The following is a 19,200-nucleotide window of genomic DNA, read 5'->3' as shown; positions in this document are numbered from 1 at the left end:
AGAGAGACCTAAGGATGACATCTTGCAGAGTTTAATGCAATGCTAAACGCCTGCATGGGACAGAGATTAGAGCTGTGGGGTATCCGAATTACGTGCGTCAGAGGGATTGACTCTGAGATAATCGTACCGGGTGAGCCCTGACCCCGTTTTAAAGACAAGTGAATGGCAGCGAATGGCCTAATAAATAAATCTCTGGAAATACATACTTATACACTAATTAACTAACTTAAAGTCACTGTCTTTATGGATAGGTGTCATCCTGGAAGAATAACAGGAATAAGATGCTAGTTTGCTGTTGCATTGATCTGCTGCACTAAGTGGCTTACAGACAGACGTTTCTAATCTTGCACACTGCGACAAACAAACAGCCCTCCCAAAATTCTCTCTGGAGATAAAAATAACGGACTTGGACTAGCCTGCGGCCATGTCGCGAATCACCAGAGGCACGTATCTCTGTATACAAGTGTGAATCTCCAAACCCTTGGGAAAAATCCATCTCACTTTTTTCCCTGATCCTCTATTTACCTCCTTCTTCACGTACGAGTGGACGCAGCCATTTGAATCTTTTCGGCTCGAGACTTCTGGTCTCATTCACTTCCATTCATTTTCAGACATTAAAAACAGCTCGTTATGCTGATTGATGTTGCAAACTGATATTTTCTTAATATATTATTCTACTTGGTGCGTATAGTCATACAAACCCTTGTTTGTAGAGCAAGTAGTTAGACCGTTTTCTGCTGTTTATTATTCCTAGTCATTTCTCCGATAGGCGACTGAATCGGAAGTTCTAAATCAACCACAAAAATTAGCGCACTTCCACATTGAAGAATAAGGTCAATACAAGGGTTTAAAACATTGGGATTTCGATGCCCACCAAATTGATCGCCAGCAGCATAGCATTAACATGTCTGCGTAGTAATCCATATACACACGTCTACAGAACAGGATTTGCAAAGGAACTGGAATTAAAAGATCTGTTCCGACTCTCTGTGATCAGCTGCAGCTCAACAATGAGTTTTACAGTTAAAACTAACTACAGTACCTGAAGAATAAATAAATGAATAAATCACAGCTTCTGTCTGGCAGAACATATAATCCTGGCCTGAGATAATTTACCGGATTAAATCCTGACCTGAGCTAATTAACAAAATCGACTATCTCACGTCTCACATTTAATTTTTCATTTATAAGGACATTGAAGTTATTTGTTGCTGCTTTTGGCATTTCATCGCTGACTGTGCACTGTAAAAAACACTGTGTTGCATATAAAGCATTTTAGTGAAGATGGTTTGGGGTTAAAAAAAAATCATAAACGGCACCAATGATGCAAAATCATCTTTTGTAAGCTGTTTGGACAGAACTGTGCAGGTATAGTGTGTCCACAGTCATATTGGAGTGATATAAGCACACGTCTCCTCCTGATGTTAATTTAGGATCGAAATCTCTGCGATTTTGAGGCTCACAGCAACATGACGTAGGAGTGCGGTTGCCCCTGCCGACCTGATTGATTGACAGCAGTGTGGTATGTGTCTTTTGGTAGACACATCTACAGAACAGGATTTGCAAAGAAACAGGGATTAAAAGATCTGTTCCGACTCTCTGTGATCAGCTGCAGCTCAAGAATGAATTTTACAGTTAAAACTAACTACTGTAAATCACAGCTTCTGTCTGACAGAACATATAATCCTGGCCTGAGATAATTTACCTTATTAAATCCTGACCTGAGCTAATTAACCAAATCGACTATCTCACGTCTCACATTTAATTTTTCATTTATAAGGACATTGAAGTTATTTGTTGCTGCTTTTGGCATTTCATCGCTGACTGTGCACTGTAAAAAACACTGTGTTGCATATAAAGCATTTTAGTGAAGATGGTTTGGGGTTAAAAAAAAATCATAAATGGCACCTATGATGATGTGTCCACAGTCATATTGGAGTGATATAAGCACACGTCTCCTCCTGATGTTAATTTAGGATTGAAATCTCTGCGATTTTGAGGCTCACAGCAACATGACGTAGGAGTGCGGTTTCCCCTGCCGACCGAGTTGATTGACAGCAGTGTGGTATGTGTCTTTGGTAGACACACGTCTACAGAACAGGATTTGCAAAGGCACTGGAATTAAAAGATCTGTTCCGACTCTCTGTGATCAGCTGCAGCTCAAGAATGAGTTTTACAAGTTTAAAACTTTTTAAAGCAGTGCATGTGTGTAATGAAGAAAAGAGGCTATACAAGGCTATTCAAGTAGACATGTAAAAACAATGTAAAATTAAACGAGAACCTTTGCATTAAAGGCACAGGCTCGAAAACAATTATACTGTCCTTTAAGTCTTAAATTTACACATTCTGGAGGGCATGATAAATGATCTGATGGGTATTTTGAGTAGAAACATTCTGGAAATACCAAAGTCTTATCTTACATCTTGTAAAAGGTGTAAAATAGGAGCCTTTTAAAGTAATTTAAAAGTGGCGGGACACAAATGGAGAAAAAAAGAGTGTGAGTGTAGGTGGTTGGGGGCACTGTCATCCGCTGATCCTCTCAATCCACTAGCTCCTTAATGAAGCCAGGATAGAATGTAACATTTTGACGCTGGATCTTGGGATATTGCAAAAGCAGATCCTTCCAACCTCTTCTATCAACTACACTTGTATGCTCCCTCCTGAGTCAACGGTACCTTGTTGTTGTTCCTGTACGAAGCGAAAAAGTCCATCCTCTCTGTTTCACTGGTAAACAAGCTGCCAAATTTCCACCCTTAAAGATGAAACTAACACATCCTTCAAGAAGACACACCTCTCCCACAAAACCAATCCACACACAAATCCCCACTCATGCCACTGTGCCAAAACCCAAATTAAAATGGTTAGTCTCCAAGAACAGCTCTGGATTGGTTTATGGGCATGGCACAAACTACGGAAAAAATCAAAAAAACAATGGAGGACTTGATAAAACAATGGATTACTCTTGAGACTTTGTCATTGGAGGCGATGTATGGTACTACAGAGCTGAGTCTTAAAGACACTCATTTTATAAACGTGAAAAATGTAATTTATTAATTTTCCTTTGGCTTAGTTGCTTATTTATCAGGGGTGGCCACAGCGGAATGACCCACCAACTATTCTGGCATATGTTTTACACAGTGGATGCTCTTCCAGCTACAACCCAGTACCAGGAAACACCCATGCACAGTCTTTCACATTCACTCATACACTACGGCCAATTTAGTTTATTCAATTCACCTGTACCTCATGTCTTTGGACTATGAGGGAAACCGGAGTACCCGGAGGAAACCCACGCCAACACGGGGAGAACATGCAAACTCCACACAGAAATGCCAACTAACCAGCCGGGACTCAAACCAGCGACCTTCTTGTTGTGAGGCGACAGTGCAAACCACTGAGCCACCGTGCTGCTGAAAATTTTTATGTGATGTATAAATATAGTCAATAACATGAAAACAATATTTTTCTTCCTTATCCGCTTGTTAAGTGGTGACGTATGTAATACTGTTTCCGGGTCCAAGCCGCCATTCATTTGAGCGGAGAAATCATTCGTTTATGATCGCGTTTTATTCCTGTCACACATTAAAGTTAATTTTATATAAAATCATGGTGTACACAACAATCTCTGAGCTTGCTGCATAACAAATACCAAAAATTTAACAATTTATACAAAAATAAATCACTTTCTGGCCATCGGATATTAGGCATGGACATATATATTGCGAACGTGATTTTCGGAAACATTAAATCGCTTTGTAAACGTTTATTATTACCATTTCATGAGTCTCCCCATTCAGTTCAATAGAGCGCTTGGACCTGGAAGCCACTTCGCATGACGTCACACTTAAGCAGATTGTGCCTTAAAAAAGGACTTTTAGCAATTAGCATTTAGCACTCCAGCATTCTGGTCGTGGTACTCACGGCTGCTAGTTACAGAAAAAAAAGAAGCCTTGCCTTGAATAAATTCAAACTGTAATTATGCCAAGTTATTACCAAAGTTAAGTTCACTTACTTTCCATCCAATAAAATAAAACATAAATTAACTTATTAACAATATTTTGTGTCAAATCATAACTGCAAGAGCTGCATATAGTTGAAGTCAGAATTATTAGCCCCCTTTTGATTTTGATTTTCTTTTTTAAATATTTCCCAAATTATTTTTAACAGAGCAATGAAATTTTCACAGTATGTTTGATAATATTTTTTTCTTCTGGAGAAAGTCTTATTTGTTTTATTTCGGCTAGAACAAAAGCAGTTATTAATTTTTTAAAAAACATTTTTGGGACAAAATTATTAGCCCCTTTAAGCTAATTTTTTTTCGATAATCTACAGAACAAACCATCGTTATACAATAACTTGACTAATTACCCTAACCTGCCTAGTTCACCTTATTAACCTAGTTAAGCCTTTAAATGTCACTTTAAGCTGTATAGAAGTGTCTTATCAAGTAAATATATACTTTACAAGTAAATATATATATCAAGTAAAATATTATTTACTGTCATCATGGCAAAGATAAAATAAATCAGTTTTTAGAAATACGTTTTTAAAACTATTATGCTTAGAAATGTGCTGAAACAATCTTCTGAGAACAGAAATTGGAGGAGGGGGGAAAAAAAAAAACAGGGGCGCTAATAATTCAGGGGGGCTAATAATTCTGACTTCAACTGTATATATATATATATATATATATATATATATATATATATATATATATATATATATATATATATATATATATATATATGCAGTTAAAGTCTGAATTATTAGCCCCCCTGTATTATTAGCCACCTGTTTATTTTTTACCCAATCTGTTTAACGGAGAGAAGATATTTTTCAACGTATTTCTAAACATAATAGTTTAAATAACTCATTTCTAATAACATGACAACGACTTTTATATCAAAGACTTTTAGTTTGAAATCCAACAAAAGATCTCAACAGCAGGCTTAATTTTAGAGTCTTACAGAAGTAGAGGCTGAAAACAATAAACGTCTAAATAAACCCAACGGCCTCCTGCTTCTCTGTTTCTCACTGTACTGCGAGCAGATTTATTTCAGGAATAATGAATATGCCTCCAGGGGCCGAAGCTAAAATATTTCGTTTCATGAATAAATTGAATGGAGTAGCCGGGGGGTGTTTGGCTTGGCAGAGGCGCTTACCGGGAACCAGTCAATAACAAACGGGAGCCGCTCTGCATCTAATGATCCAGAGAGATTACAAGTGAACGGTGCAGAGCGGCAGAGTGCTGGAGTTTGCTTTCTCTTTTACACACAATGCACCGCTCTGCTGGACGGGTCAGAGAGCTGAAGGCACAATCAGTTAGCGTTCAGGCCAACCAAACTGAAATGCTAAAAATAGAAATTTGAGATCTGGGCTGTTCTCAAGATCTGGTATCTCAAGAGGAATCCCCCGAAATATTTTTTTATTTTCTGATAAAAGTTTAAATTTTTTTAAACTATTTTAAGGTAAATTTTCTAAAAAAAATTTTACATTATAAGCTACTGTAAAAATAGCATTTGGCCTTAACACGCAACAGCGCGGAAAAAATAAAAGCTTTATAAATTTACATTAGCTCATAATGTTAGCATTTAGCCTTAACACGCAACAGCGCGGAAAATTAAAAGCTTTATAAATTTACATTAGCTCATAATGTTAGCATTTAGCCTTAATATGCAACAGCGCGGAAGAAATAAAAGCTTTACAACTTTACATTAGCTCATAATGTTAGCATTTAGCCTTAATATGCAACAGCGCGGAAGAAATAAAAGCTTTATAACTTTACATTAGCTCATAATGTTAGCATTTAGCCTTAATATGCAACAGCGCGGAAGAAATAAAAGCTTTATAACTTTACATTAGCTCATAATGTTAGCATTTAGCCTTAATATGCAACAGCGCAGAAGAAATAAAAGCTTTATAACTTTACATTAGCTCATAATGTTAGCATTTAGCCTTAATACTCAACAGGGCAAAAGAAATAAAAGCTTTATAACTTTACATTAGCTCATAGTGTTAGCATTTATCCTTAATACTCAACAGCGCGGAAGAAATAAAAGCTTTATAACTTTACTTTAGCTCATAAATTAGCATTTAGCCTTAATATGCAACAGCGCGGAAGAAATAAAAGCTTTATAACTTTACTTTAGCTCATAATGTTAGCATTTAGCCTTAATATGCAACAGCGCGGAAGAAATAAAAGCTTTACAACTTTACATTAGCTCATAATGTTAGCATTTAGCCTTAATATGCAACAGCGCGGAAGAAATAAAAGCTTTACAACTTTACATTAGCTCATAATGTTAGCATTTAGCCTTAACACGCAACAGCGCGGAAGAAATAAAAGCTTTACAACTTTACATTAGCTCATAATGTTAGCATTTAGCCTTAACACGCAACAGCGCGGAAGAAATAAAAGCTTTATAACTTTACTTTAGCTCATAATGTTAGCAGTTAGCAAGAAAAAAGCCTTATAACTTTACATTTGAATGTAATGTTAGAGTCTAGCCTTAACATGCAACAGCATGAAAGAAATATGCTTTATAAATTAGATTGTAACGTTAGCGTTTAGACTTGACAAGCAATCAGGTTTTAGCTGGTTGACCAGACTGGTTTTAGAGGGGTTTTGGCTATTTCCAAGCTGGTTTTCAGCCATTTCCAGCCTGGTCTTAACTGGTCAGGCTGGGAGATGACCAGCTGAAACCAGCTTGACCAGCCTAGCCAGGCCGAGAGCCCAGCCAAAACCAGCTATGTCCAGCTTAAATCAGTAATGCATTCAGTGTAAGCAGTGTCATGCTGGTTTTAGCTAGTCATTTCTCACCCTGACCAGTTAAGACCAGGCTGGAAATGGCTGGAGACCAGCTTGGAAATAGCCAAAACCCCTGGCCAAAACTAAATAAATTACTTATTAAAACTAGTATGTTTTATGTTGCATTAAAATGTGTTGGGGGGGGGGAAACCTTCTCTTCATTAAACATCACTCGAGAAATATTTTTAAAGAATTACAATTTCACAGGAAGGCTAATCATTTTGACTGGCAAATAAATACATTTTTCTTTTTTTTTTTCTTTTTTTTTGTCTCCTCTTGAGAAATGCAGTAGTTGCAGTACTATGCCAGTAGATTTTTTAAAGCGTTTTGAACATTAATGAAAATGAACTTAATTAATGATGGAAAATAATTGTCAAAATAATTGTGAGATAAAAGTCAAAATGACAAGATATTAAATAATATTCATGACAATCATTCACAATTCTCAATATAACTTGTTCCGTTTGTTTTACCATGATTTAGAATTTCTTTAAATACGACTTTTAATAATTTTGTATAACATACCATCATAAAACATCAATTCATAAGATCATAACTTTAACTTTTTTATCACAAGTATGACCTAGAGTCACATTTTGTATCATAATAGTGCAGTAATCAGCTTGCATACTATAGAGAACATCTTTCTTTTTCAAATATTTCCTAAATTATTTTTATAGGAGCAAGGACATCTTTACAGTATTTCCTATAGTATTTTTCTTCTGGAGAAAGTCTTATTTGATTTATTTCAGCTAGAATAAAAGCAGTTTTTAATTTAAAAAACAAAACATTTAAAGGTCAAAATTATTAGCCCCCTTAAGCTATATTTTTTCTCAATTGTCTAAAGAACAAACCATCGATATACATCGTTATATACATTGCCTAATTACCCTTGTACACAATAACTTGTATAATTAAACTAATTAACGTATTTAAGCCTTTAAAGTGCACAATAAGTGTCTAGAAAACTATCTAGTGAAATAGTATGTACTGTAATTATGTTCAAGATAAAAGAAATCAGTTATTAGAAATTAGTTATGTAAACTATTACATTTAGAAATGTTTTATAACAATCTTCTTTCTGTTAAGCAGTAATTGTATTGTAAATTGTTGCTTTGATAAGAGGTGTCATCAAGCCAGTTTTTTTGTGGGGAGCGAGGTCTGACATTCTACTTACAGAAAGCAGAGTCTTAATTGACAATGGAGTGGACTATTACTATAAACGCATACAGAACAAACCACATTACGCTCCCTCACACCACAATAAAAGCTTCCACCCATGGACTGTAATTGCCCGCAGTGTTGGCTCTCCATTGTTAGCTGCTAGAGGCCAGAAGTCAGAAGCTTTTGTCTGGCGGGTATTGGGTGGCTTGATGCTGACTGGGGGGGATTGCAGTAAATATAAAGAGGACGTTTTGCTGAGTTCAGGTACTGAAACAGCACTACTTCTCCACTGCAGTGGCAGAGAAAGGCCTGCTCCATATGGATACATAAATAACCCACGCGGGAATCAAAGAGCTTGGTGGAAATAAATCAGACTTGATTTATGGCATTGCAGAAGCAGTAAACCAACAGACAACTGAAAAGAGCCGAGTGCAGGATCTTATAAGACCTAACAAACAATAAAACTGTGCTTTTAGCATTTATTCATGTAAGTATTTATTAAGGGTGTTATGGATCACGGTTGATGATCACACCCCATGTTTCGGAACACACATGACCTGCGGATTAATCCATTTTATTTTACCCATAGATTAATCCCAAATTTGTAAAGATTGCAGAGAGATCACCTCTCACGTCATTCAAATCATATGTATGAAAGCATTTAGGCTTTCCAGTAAAATATAATGATGATGTGCTGGGCTATTCAGGATGTGGTGGGTTATTAAAGGTGTTTTCTGTCACTACTTGTTTAGCCTGCATTAATGCATTCAGTGTAAGCTGCACGATTAGTCATTAAAAGATCAGGATCGCAACACCCACGCAACATAAATTATAAATGATGCTGATTTGCATTTGTTTATTAATCCTTCGAATCGCTGCATTCAAATCTGTGATTGAAAAACAGAAAAAGCAAGAAAAAGATTCAGTCTTTAGTTTTTTGAGTTAGTTATGAATTACAAACAGTCAAATAACACAGAAGTACTGAGATAACAGTTTATAGTTTAGATAAAACTACACTAAACTACGCTGTTTCAATTTACTATGATCTTTTATGTGAAGCTGCTTTGACACAATCTACATTGTAAAAGCGCTATACAAACAAAGGTGAATTGAATTGAATAAAACCACTGATGTTTATGGTAAAGATGAATATCTCTGTCATATGCATTTAACTTGGCGTTCAAAAATGATAGTTGTAGGCAGCAATTACATTATTTAACCAATAGGTGGCGACAACCAGTCATCAAAAATATGCCACTGAATAATTCTTTAAAAATGATTATCCAGCAAAGAAACATGAAGATAAATGAGTGAATAGCTGAATCGTTTATTGAAAATGAGACAAAAAATAAATATGGGTTGTACAAAGTATAATATTAGATTTATAGATTTTTCACATAACGTTATCAGCAACAGTAGTACAGTAGGCTAATCCAAAAAAATTGTGATCCGTTACACCACAAGTATTTCTAAATGTAAGGATGATCTTTTTGTTGTGAAATAAAAGTTTGCCTATTTGTTAAAAAAAGTAGTTAATCTAAAAAAGAAAATGTATTTAATTGCCATCAAGTGTCTGAAAACAATAGGCTCTATTTTAATGGTCTATGCACAAAGTCTAAAGCGGGTTGCGCAAAAGCATTAAGGGCGTGTCTGAATCCACTTTTGCCATTTTAAAGACGGGAAAATCTGCTCTTCACCATGGCGTATGGTCTAACAGGGTTGAGCTTATTCTCTTAATGAGTTATAGGTGTGTTTTAAGAATAAACCAATCAGAGTTAGATCTCCCATTCTCTTTAACAGTCAGTTGCGTAGCACTATGGCACATTTGCTATTGTCATGGCGGACTTTGTAAGTGTAAAAACTGAATGCTACACTAGAAAGAAAACAGTTAAACAGCATCTGCAGCGAGAGGATAAAGAATGAGCCTCTTCCAATCAGCCTTAACTTTCACTTTCTCTCTTTCGTGGATAAGGATATTTGTTGTATGCACAGACATCCATTAGCCTATATATATATATATATATATATATATATATATATATATATATATATATATATATATATATATATATATATATATATATATATATATATATATAGTTGAAGTAAGAATTATTAGCCCCACTTTGATTTTTTTCTTTTTTAATTATCATTATTATTATTATATTATATATTATATTATATATTATTATTAATTATTATATATTATTAAGGAACAAAAAAAGACTATTAAAAACAGTTCTGCGCAGACCTCTAGTTGAAACTAATTTAAAATGATCTGAAGCAACACAGTACTTGATTTTTATTTGTGGGGATGGGGGCAACTTAATTATTTTGTGTTCAATGCACTTAAATTAGGGAAACTTAATTGGTTTGTTTTGAAGAAAACAAACATGAAGAAATTGTGTCAGAATCATTAGCAGAATCATTTAGTCAGAATCCTTGGCCTTTTTTTATTTCCCCTTGCTAATTTTTTTTTTCTTTTTTAATTATTTCCCAAATGATGTTTATCAGGGCAAAGAAATTTCCACAGTATGTCTGATAATATTTTTTCTTCTGAAGATAGTCTTATCTGTTTTATTTCAGCTTGAATAAAAGCAGTTATTATTCTTTTAAACACCATTTAAAGGACAAATTTATTAGCCCCTTTAAGCTATATTTTTTCGATAGTCTACAGAACAAACCATCATTATACAATAACTTGCCTAATTACCCTAACCTGCCTAGTTCACCTAATTAACCTAGTTAAGCCTTTAAATGTCACTTTAAGCTGTATAGAAGTGTCTTGAAAAATATCTAGTGAAATATTATTTACTGTCATCATGGCAAAGATATAATAAATCAGCTATTAGAGATGAGTTATTAAAACTATTATGTGTAGAAATGTGTTGAGAAAATCTTCTCTCCATTAAACAGAAATTGGGGGAAAAAATAAACAGGGGGGCTAATAATTCTGACTTTAGCTGTATATGCCCAATCTGTCCTTAATCGGGCCCTGGTTATAGTACATAGTTTGATTAACTTTATTACATCACCATTCAACATCAGCAACATCAGTTCATTTTCCTCATGGCACCATATATGATTTTGAGCATTTCGTTATTTTAATTTTGTGACAAGTTCAACAGCAGTTAATTCTTCACCTTATAAATGCAAACAGGCAACAGCGGATACAAATTCTCAAGCTAGCCTAATTGTATTAAAATCAAAGTATTGGTGTCCATGTAAACATACTCAATGCCTGACCCACATCAACATCTGCAGTTCTCAGTGTCCAAACAGCTGAGAGACAGAGAGAGTGCATGTGTGTGTGTGTCTGTGACATCTGCTCCACATTAATGGGTCTGGTTGTTATCACTCCTGGAGTAGTTTATGAACGGTTTAACATCAGCATTCGGCGGCACCCTGAACACTGGCACTATTTGTCTCTATTACCAGCAACATCTGCCACCTTCTGTGTCTCTAATGCAGGTTTATTGTTCCCGTAAGCTATAAACGGAGACGGAGTGGAACGTTTTTGTGTATTGGCCACGCAAATAGGAGAAGCACATGTGTCTCACACACATATTTGATCAATTTACACTGCCAGATTTGTCAGCTGCGCTGCCCACCTGATGTCTCGACAGACTATCCAAGATACTCTTTTCCAGTGGTCAACTCAAATATATCTAATGTCGAGTTCAGACTGCAAGATGTTAGCTCAGATTTTGATTTGCCGACACGTTTTAAGAAATCGCAGACAGATTCCTGAAATCACAGGCAGATCGGTGCTCATTCATGTGAGTAACAATCCCACAGTATGGACTATCAAAGACGCCATCTGAGAGAATCGCTGATGAATCGATGACACCTGAAATATTTGGCATGTTAAATATATCTGGAGCTGTCGGCGATTCAAAATCATGTCCTGTGAAATGCGTTTCAAATTACAAATGATCAAAACTAAGGCCCTGTTTACACTAATGCGTTTTAGTCTGAAAAAGTTTTACTACGGTTACGCCATCTGTCCACACTACGCCAGAGTTTTCGAGCGCCGAAAAAGGAGCGTTTTGGAAACGCTGGAGAGCCAGTTTTAATTCTAAAACGCTGCTGCTCCGTCTCAGTGTGGATAGGGGAAAACCGAGACATCTGAAAACGGAGACGGGCTGCTGAGATTCGCTAGCTGATAGGGGCTTTTGTGTCATTGCGTATCCTTCCCTTATTCGTCAAGCCCCTATCACATGACTATAACACATGGCTTAAACGCTACCGGAAGACAACAGGGGTCTGTTCTTCGTATGTGGATTACTCAGTTAGCTGGATTTGGATATTGACGATTTGACACGATCCAGGATCGTTTCATTCTTCAAAGCTGATCCGAGAGTTGCTGTCATAGCAACAGTTCTGCTAGGTCAAACCTGATCGGGAGCAGGTTCAATTCATATAAACAGGATTAGATCGGCTCAGTTCAAGCAAAGATAATACAGAAAGTGTTCCGAATTCTGATATTTTCTTACAGCAGTAGTTATATACACTTGGGAAAATGGTACATATTTTTAAACTATATATATATATATATATATATATATATATATATATATATATATATATATATATATATATATATATATATTTAAAGTTATAGTTATTAATAAAATAAATAAAGTTATCCATATTAATAAAACTTATGCAATCTGCACCCTCGAAATGAAAGTACAAAGACTGCCACCTAGTGGTGCAAAGAGAAAACTTATTTATACAAACTTTTTAGATCGCTTTAGTACAAATTGTATATAATAGAAATGCACAATATGTGACTTTTTTTTAAAGCAATAATACATTAATGCAGTCATGAACATGTTTTGACAGTTAATATGTTTTGATGCTTCACAAAAGTTGCAGACGCCTTTACCAATATGAAAACGCTTTTGTAAACAACCAGTTATTCTTTACACCGATTAAAAAACAGCTACAATAATGAAGAAAATCTTTTCTAAATGTAGAACTAAATACATTGATTTGCATTGAAATACATGATGAATACTCTTGACACATGAAAGTGTAAAGCCTGCAGCTCACAACAAATGATGAAGGTTATCGCGTGTCATATTTAACAAACCGTTTACTGCTAATTTGATGTAATTTTGCTCACATGGATAATTGAATATTAATCAGATGATGTCATTACGCTGCTGTGCCGTCAGCCAATCGCTGCATGGCTGATCATGATTTCGAGGATCGATAGATCTGTCCTTCACAACACACGCAGCGATCTCAGATCAGTATATCCAGACATTCTAATCTGATTCGCGAACTTATTTGAAGAACCAAATTAGCGAGAGATCAGTTATCAAGATTAAAAGATCCAGGATCTGCCAAATCATCTTAGATCATTTAAGCGAGGTACGAAGAACAGACCCCAGACCAGCCTTCACTGTAAACAACAACATGGACACAAATGGGAGTGTTGTTTGCACTATTGTCTGTTTAGGCGCCATTGTGCAGTTAAACTCTGCCTTTTTTACTACAGCAGCGGCATATATTCGCTAGAACGCGCATGCCCGGAGTGCGCGAATGGTCACGTGATATACGTTTTTGGTGGCGTAGTGTGGACAGAGACATGTTCAGAAATGCTAGGTGAAACGCTAGTGTGGACGTGGATCGTTTTTGGATCTAAAATGCCATTTTCAAACTAAATTGCACTAGTGTAAACGGGGCCTAAGGATTGGTTTACTGTTAGAAAACCCATTATCAGGCAAGTCTGATGCATGAGAGTCTTTTCATGCCTCATACATGCAAATGGAAAAAAATGACCCATTGCATGATGTGATAATACTTCAAAGTTTTACCCTTTAGCAGTCACAAGACTGGAACCTCGGGTTTAAGGCAGCACTCAAGTCTAATCACAAAGGGGCAAACAAAACTGACATTTAGCCTACAATCTTGCACAACCCACAGTTTTAGCTGTTACAGTCTCTCTCATTTGGTAGTACCCCAATTTAAATGTGAGATTTGGGAAACCAGATCTAAATTCAGCAGGAACGGTTGGTTGGGTAGAAAATCATTCTAAGTGGACAGCGGATGAACCGAGACTGAATATAGACAATTTCGATGTGGTGATGTCATTGGCCCATGAACCTTTTCTGCTTGATATCATAACTCTTTTTTAACTGAAACAAGAGGCAATTCAATCATAACTTATAGTTAAACAGCTATTATAACATTATTTATCAATATGTGGCTCTTTTTGGATTCTCGGAAGGTATAGAAATTAAAAATGTGAAACAGGAAATGCCCTGGGACAATGTTTTTGTTTACATCCCTCAAAATGGTCTATACATTTACATTTAATCATTTAGCAGACGCTTTTATCCAAAGCGACTTACAAATGAGGACAAGGAAGCAATTTACACAACAATAAGAGCAACAATGAATAAGTGCTGTAGGCAAGTTTCAGGTATGTAGTGTAAGAGGCAAAACAGTAGTATTTTTTATTTATTTATTTTTTTGTAGTACAGTTAGCGGTGGAGCCAGAGAGGCAATTGCAGATTAGGAAGGGAAGTGGAGACTAAATAGTTGAGTTTTTAGTCGTTTCTTGAAGACAGCGAGTGACTCTGCCGTTCTGATGCAGTTAGGGAGTTCATTCCACCAACTGGGCAGATTGAATGCGAGAGTTCGGGAAAGTGATTTCTTCCCTCTTTGGGATGAAACCACAAGGCGACGTTCATTCACTGAACACAAGTTTCTGGAGGGCACATACATCTGCAGAAGTGAGAGCAGATAAGAAGGAGCAAAGCCAGAAGTCGATTTGTAAGCAAACATCAGAGCTTTGAATTTGATGCGAGCAGCAACTGGCAGCCAGTGCAAACGGATGAGTAGCGGAGTGACATGTGCTCTTTTAGGTTCAATAAAGACCACTCGTGCTGCTGCGTTCTGAAGTAGCTGAAGAGGTTTGATAGAGTTAGCTGGAAGCCCGGCTAGTAGAGAGCTGCAATATTCCAGTCTATACAGCGGGAGCAGTCAGGTGCGGAATAAAACCTGGCGGGAGCGAGACTATAAACACAGTACCATGCAGACCTTTAGTTTAAACTACTTATTTAAAATGAGCTGAATCAACACAATTTTATTTGAGGGGACAACTTAATTATTTTCAGTGGTGGGCAAAGCGAGGCTTCATGAAACACAAAAACAGTCGTAGCAAATGTGTCGAAACATTTCGAAACCTGTCTGTACAGTGACACCTAGTGGTAATTTTTTTTATGTATTACACTCGAACAGCTTCAGCAAAGAAATAGTTAAACAACGTGTACAGATGAACCTTCAAGTGATTTGGTGGAGCAGTGAGAGATCCTGACTAGCATGCAGTGATAGTGGGTTCGAATCCAGGCTGATACAGCTATGGATGTTAGGTTTGAAATGCTTTGTTCTTGGATTGTTTATTTTGTCTTAACATTGGTCTGACATCTCATTGAACACTTTGTGAATAAATATGTCTTGTTTTGGTCATAAAACCTGTTGTTTTGTTGTGACCGGAAGTTTTATTTACATTATTCATTAAATTTCCCATTTATTGTATTTTATTAACGTCTACCCAAACCCTGAACCCAACCGTCACAGTACTGTAAAAATATTAATTATTGTTATACAGTGTTACAAAAATGAATGCTAAATGGATGGAGTATCCACAGCTGTATCCTATCTAGACTACACCATAAAACAGTAACATTATTCAAATTCATAAAATCACGATTTGGAGTATTTGTACAAAATGGGATTTAAACCCAAAAGCCATTTAAAGCACAGTTACAACGAGCACATGCACGCTCCACTAGGCTATAAGAGTCAGCAAAAGCTTCTGACTCATATAGCCTAGTGGACCGTGCGTGTCAGTCAAATGCAGATTCGCCAGATCTCAAAATGCTTCTGAAATGATCGATGCTTTTAGTCACGTGACCTGTGTGTTTCGGATCATGGCTCGGTGCAGTGTTTCGAAAAACTTGCGCTTCAGGATCTCGACGCTGTGTCGAAATGTCCGTTTCTCGTCAGCCGTCTCTAATTATTTTGTGTTCAATCCACTTAAATGTACAAAAACAGCTAAGGAAACTTAATCGGTTTGTTTTGGGACAACATGAAGAAATTGTGTGGAACTCGGTATTATTTACAGTGTATTCTCAATTTTACCATAGATTCAGTATTCCAGTTTGGGCCAGAGTTATTGTTAGTACAGGTATAATGGGACACCACTAAAACAAACAACCTTTCATTGTGTAAAATGGGATGGGATATTGCACATAAAGGCATTTTTTAATCTGTGGGTGAAACAGGAACACTAATGTTCTGCTTTGTGAATTTCAATGAAATATATTCTGCCATGGTTTTCATTTAGTGGTCTCTTGTGTCTTCCCTGTGACCACACATGCTAATGTGCTATCCTCGACTGGGAACATTAGCATGTGAAATTGAATAATCAAGCCTTCTGGCTGAGAAGATGATGGCTTCACTCTACCAGCAAAGCAGAACAGCTGAGGAAGTCATCATTGAATTAAAAAGGAATCATCACATTCACGATGCTCTTTAAATTACGGTTTATAGTTGTCACATTAGCCATGTTGCCATCCACCGACATTTATGCGCATTTTGGAATATCGCATTTAAAAAAGGCTTAATGGAAATGTCAAGATGCGCATACATTTCGAAAACGTGCATAAAAAACAACTGAGCAGGATCAAGTGTGAACTCTTGAAATGAAATACATTGTAGAGTTCACGCATTTTTAAAGTGGGTCGGGCTTTCTTGTTTAGAGTTGATACTGGTTTTATACAAGCATATTTCAGTCATCAATACCTTAAAATCTGGTTTCATATTAGTAAATTTACATTTATAAATGTACAATTTTGTTAACAACATAAGCAAATTAAATAAATAAAACTATTTTCCTCTAGATTAGAATAATCAAGTAAAGCCCAAATGTACATTTTTCCATAATGATGAAAGAGATTTTAAACACAAAAGACTTGTTATTAATACATTTTTGCACCTCAAAAATGATGTTCAAGGATCAACATAGCTGATAACAATATGATAACATGCAATATTGGACGGCACTAATTGACAAACCAGCAGACCAACCATGTTGCACAACATCTAAAATGGTCATTCTAAATACCCTAGCCAAAGTCCGTCTTCATGATTCGATATCATTACCTCCCTGAACTCATTGGATGGAAACGATACTTCATTCCCAAATATTTTATGCAATATTGCAGTTTTTCGCATTAGACTACTTCAGATGTTTGGTTGGAAACCCAGCTATTGGCACCAGTTTCAACTGGCTGTTTCAATTTATTATTTATTTTTTATTTAGTTGTTCTTACATTTTCCCCAAGAGCAATTCTAAATGCAAACACTACGTTAAATCTAACGACAAGGGCATGTTCTATAAATACAGTGCAAACCTTTGACAGCCTATGGGCATTTTCACTTTATTTTCCCCCTTTCCTTTCTCAAACAACTCTAAATTGAATCTCGAGAGGGTCCAAATTCAATCTCATCGACCTTAAGTAGCCATTACCCTCACATGAGGTTTCAAGAGAAGACGGGACATTAAACGAAGAAGCGCCTGTGATAATATGACATGTTTTCATACAGGTTTCCGAGCTTTATTTTTGTTTGAGAACACTGTGGTCAGTAATAGGGAGGCTCTTCTGTGTAGATGACTGCCAATCTCGGCTCTGGAGGAAATCGTTTATCTGACTGCTCCTGTTAAATGGTTGTCGATATGCACCGGGGTCCCTCTATTTGTCTGTCACCCAGCATGAAAAGAGGGAACCATGATGCTGACGGTGCAATAATGAGGGAAAAGAAGGTACAGGTTGTTTTTTTTTGTTGTCAAATTGGGTAAACGTCATGAAAAGACGCGGGAGGTGACAGAGAGAGGCAACTGTGGTGCGAACAACCTCCAAAAAAAATTGGTAGCTTGTGCTACAATGCTGCAGGGCATTTGATAAAGAGCAAGAGAGAGAGAGAGAGAGGTGTCAAAACGAGAAGCATCAGCAATCTGATTTTAATGAGCCAACACAAGAGGGTCGCAATGGTGCCAAAAGGATAACGGGCTAGACCACATCCCCCTCCACACACTCACCAGTATAGCCGTTACACTAACACAAGGTCAGGAGGTCCGAAGGGCACGTCACTATTCTGTGCCTGTAGAGTAATGAGCAGCCTGTGTGCAAACTCCTGGTGCACTCCATCAAGCAATGGTGTAATTTCAAGAGGACCATTTGGGAGTAGAAAAGGGACTTGGTTACAATTACAATTTAATGGACTACTGTATCATTCCTGCTCAAACAAATGCCTGCGCAAGCAACATACAAACCCCTGTCTTATTTCAAGGGACTTCAAGCCTTTTCGCCACTAGATTTCAACCGTGACCGTAGTCAAATACACCATTCATTCATTTTCTTGTCGGCTTAGTCCCTTTATTAATCCGAGGTCGCCACAGCGGAATGAACCACCAACTTATCCAGCAAGTTTTTACGCAGCGGATGCCCTTCCAGCCACAACCCATCTCTGGGAAACATCCACACACACACTCATACACTACGGCCAATTTAGCCTACCCAATTCACCTGTACCGCATGTCTTTGGACTGTGGGGGAAACCGGAGCACCCAGAGGAAACCCACGCGAAGGCAGGGAGAACATGCAAACTCCACACAGAAACACCAACTGAGCAGAGGTTCGAACCAGCAACCCAGCGACCTTCTTGCTGTGAGGCGACAGCACTACCTACTGCGCCACTGCCTCGCCTCAAATACACCAGAAATAGCTTAATCAAGGCATAAGTTGGTCTGAGTTTGGGAGATGAGGGAAGGGTCAATGGCTCTACTACTAGAGAAAGTGTTACAGGTAACCAGGGCTTAATTTGTGCCAGAACACACCGGGTCTGAGTCCGGCACCTGATTTTACTGATCCCCCTCTTCAACCGCCCTACTCCCCCATCCGCTGTTCACTTTCTTCGTTGACTCCTCAACCCTCTTCACTTTCTTCCCAGCAACCCCCCGCTCTTCACTTTCGTCCCTTTGTCCGCGACATAAATATAATATTGCGATTGACTTCATTGCATATGCATTTGTAGCAATTTTCCTTTCAGATGCTAAATTTATAGAAGGAAAATATTTGTGGTCATATTATTTATTGACGAAAAACATGGGTTAACCCCCTTGGCATGCTGTGATAGCTGTAGACAAG

The 19,200-nt window shown here is 37.1% G+C and overlaps 1 protein-coding gene across 4 annotated transcripts in view; it reads right to left on the bottom strand.

Moving 5' to 3' along the window:
• The window catches only part of ppp2r2bb (protein phosphatase 2, regulatory subunit B, beta b), a 133,373-nt gene that overhangs the window by 47,089 nt on the left and 67,084 nt on the right, over positions 1-19,200 (bottom strand).

This window comes from Danio rerio, chromosome 21 (assembly GCF_052040795.2).
Source record: "Danio rerio strain M-AB ecotype USA chromosome 21, GRCz13ab, whole genome shotgun sequence".
Lineage (NCBI taxonomy): Eukaryota > Metazoa > Chordata > Actinopteri > Cypriniformes > Danionidae > Danio > Danio rerio.
Note: the sequence above shows the minus strand (reverse complement) of the source record. Positions and strands in the feature narration are given on the sequence as shown.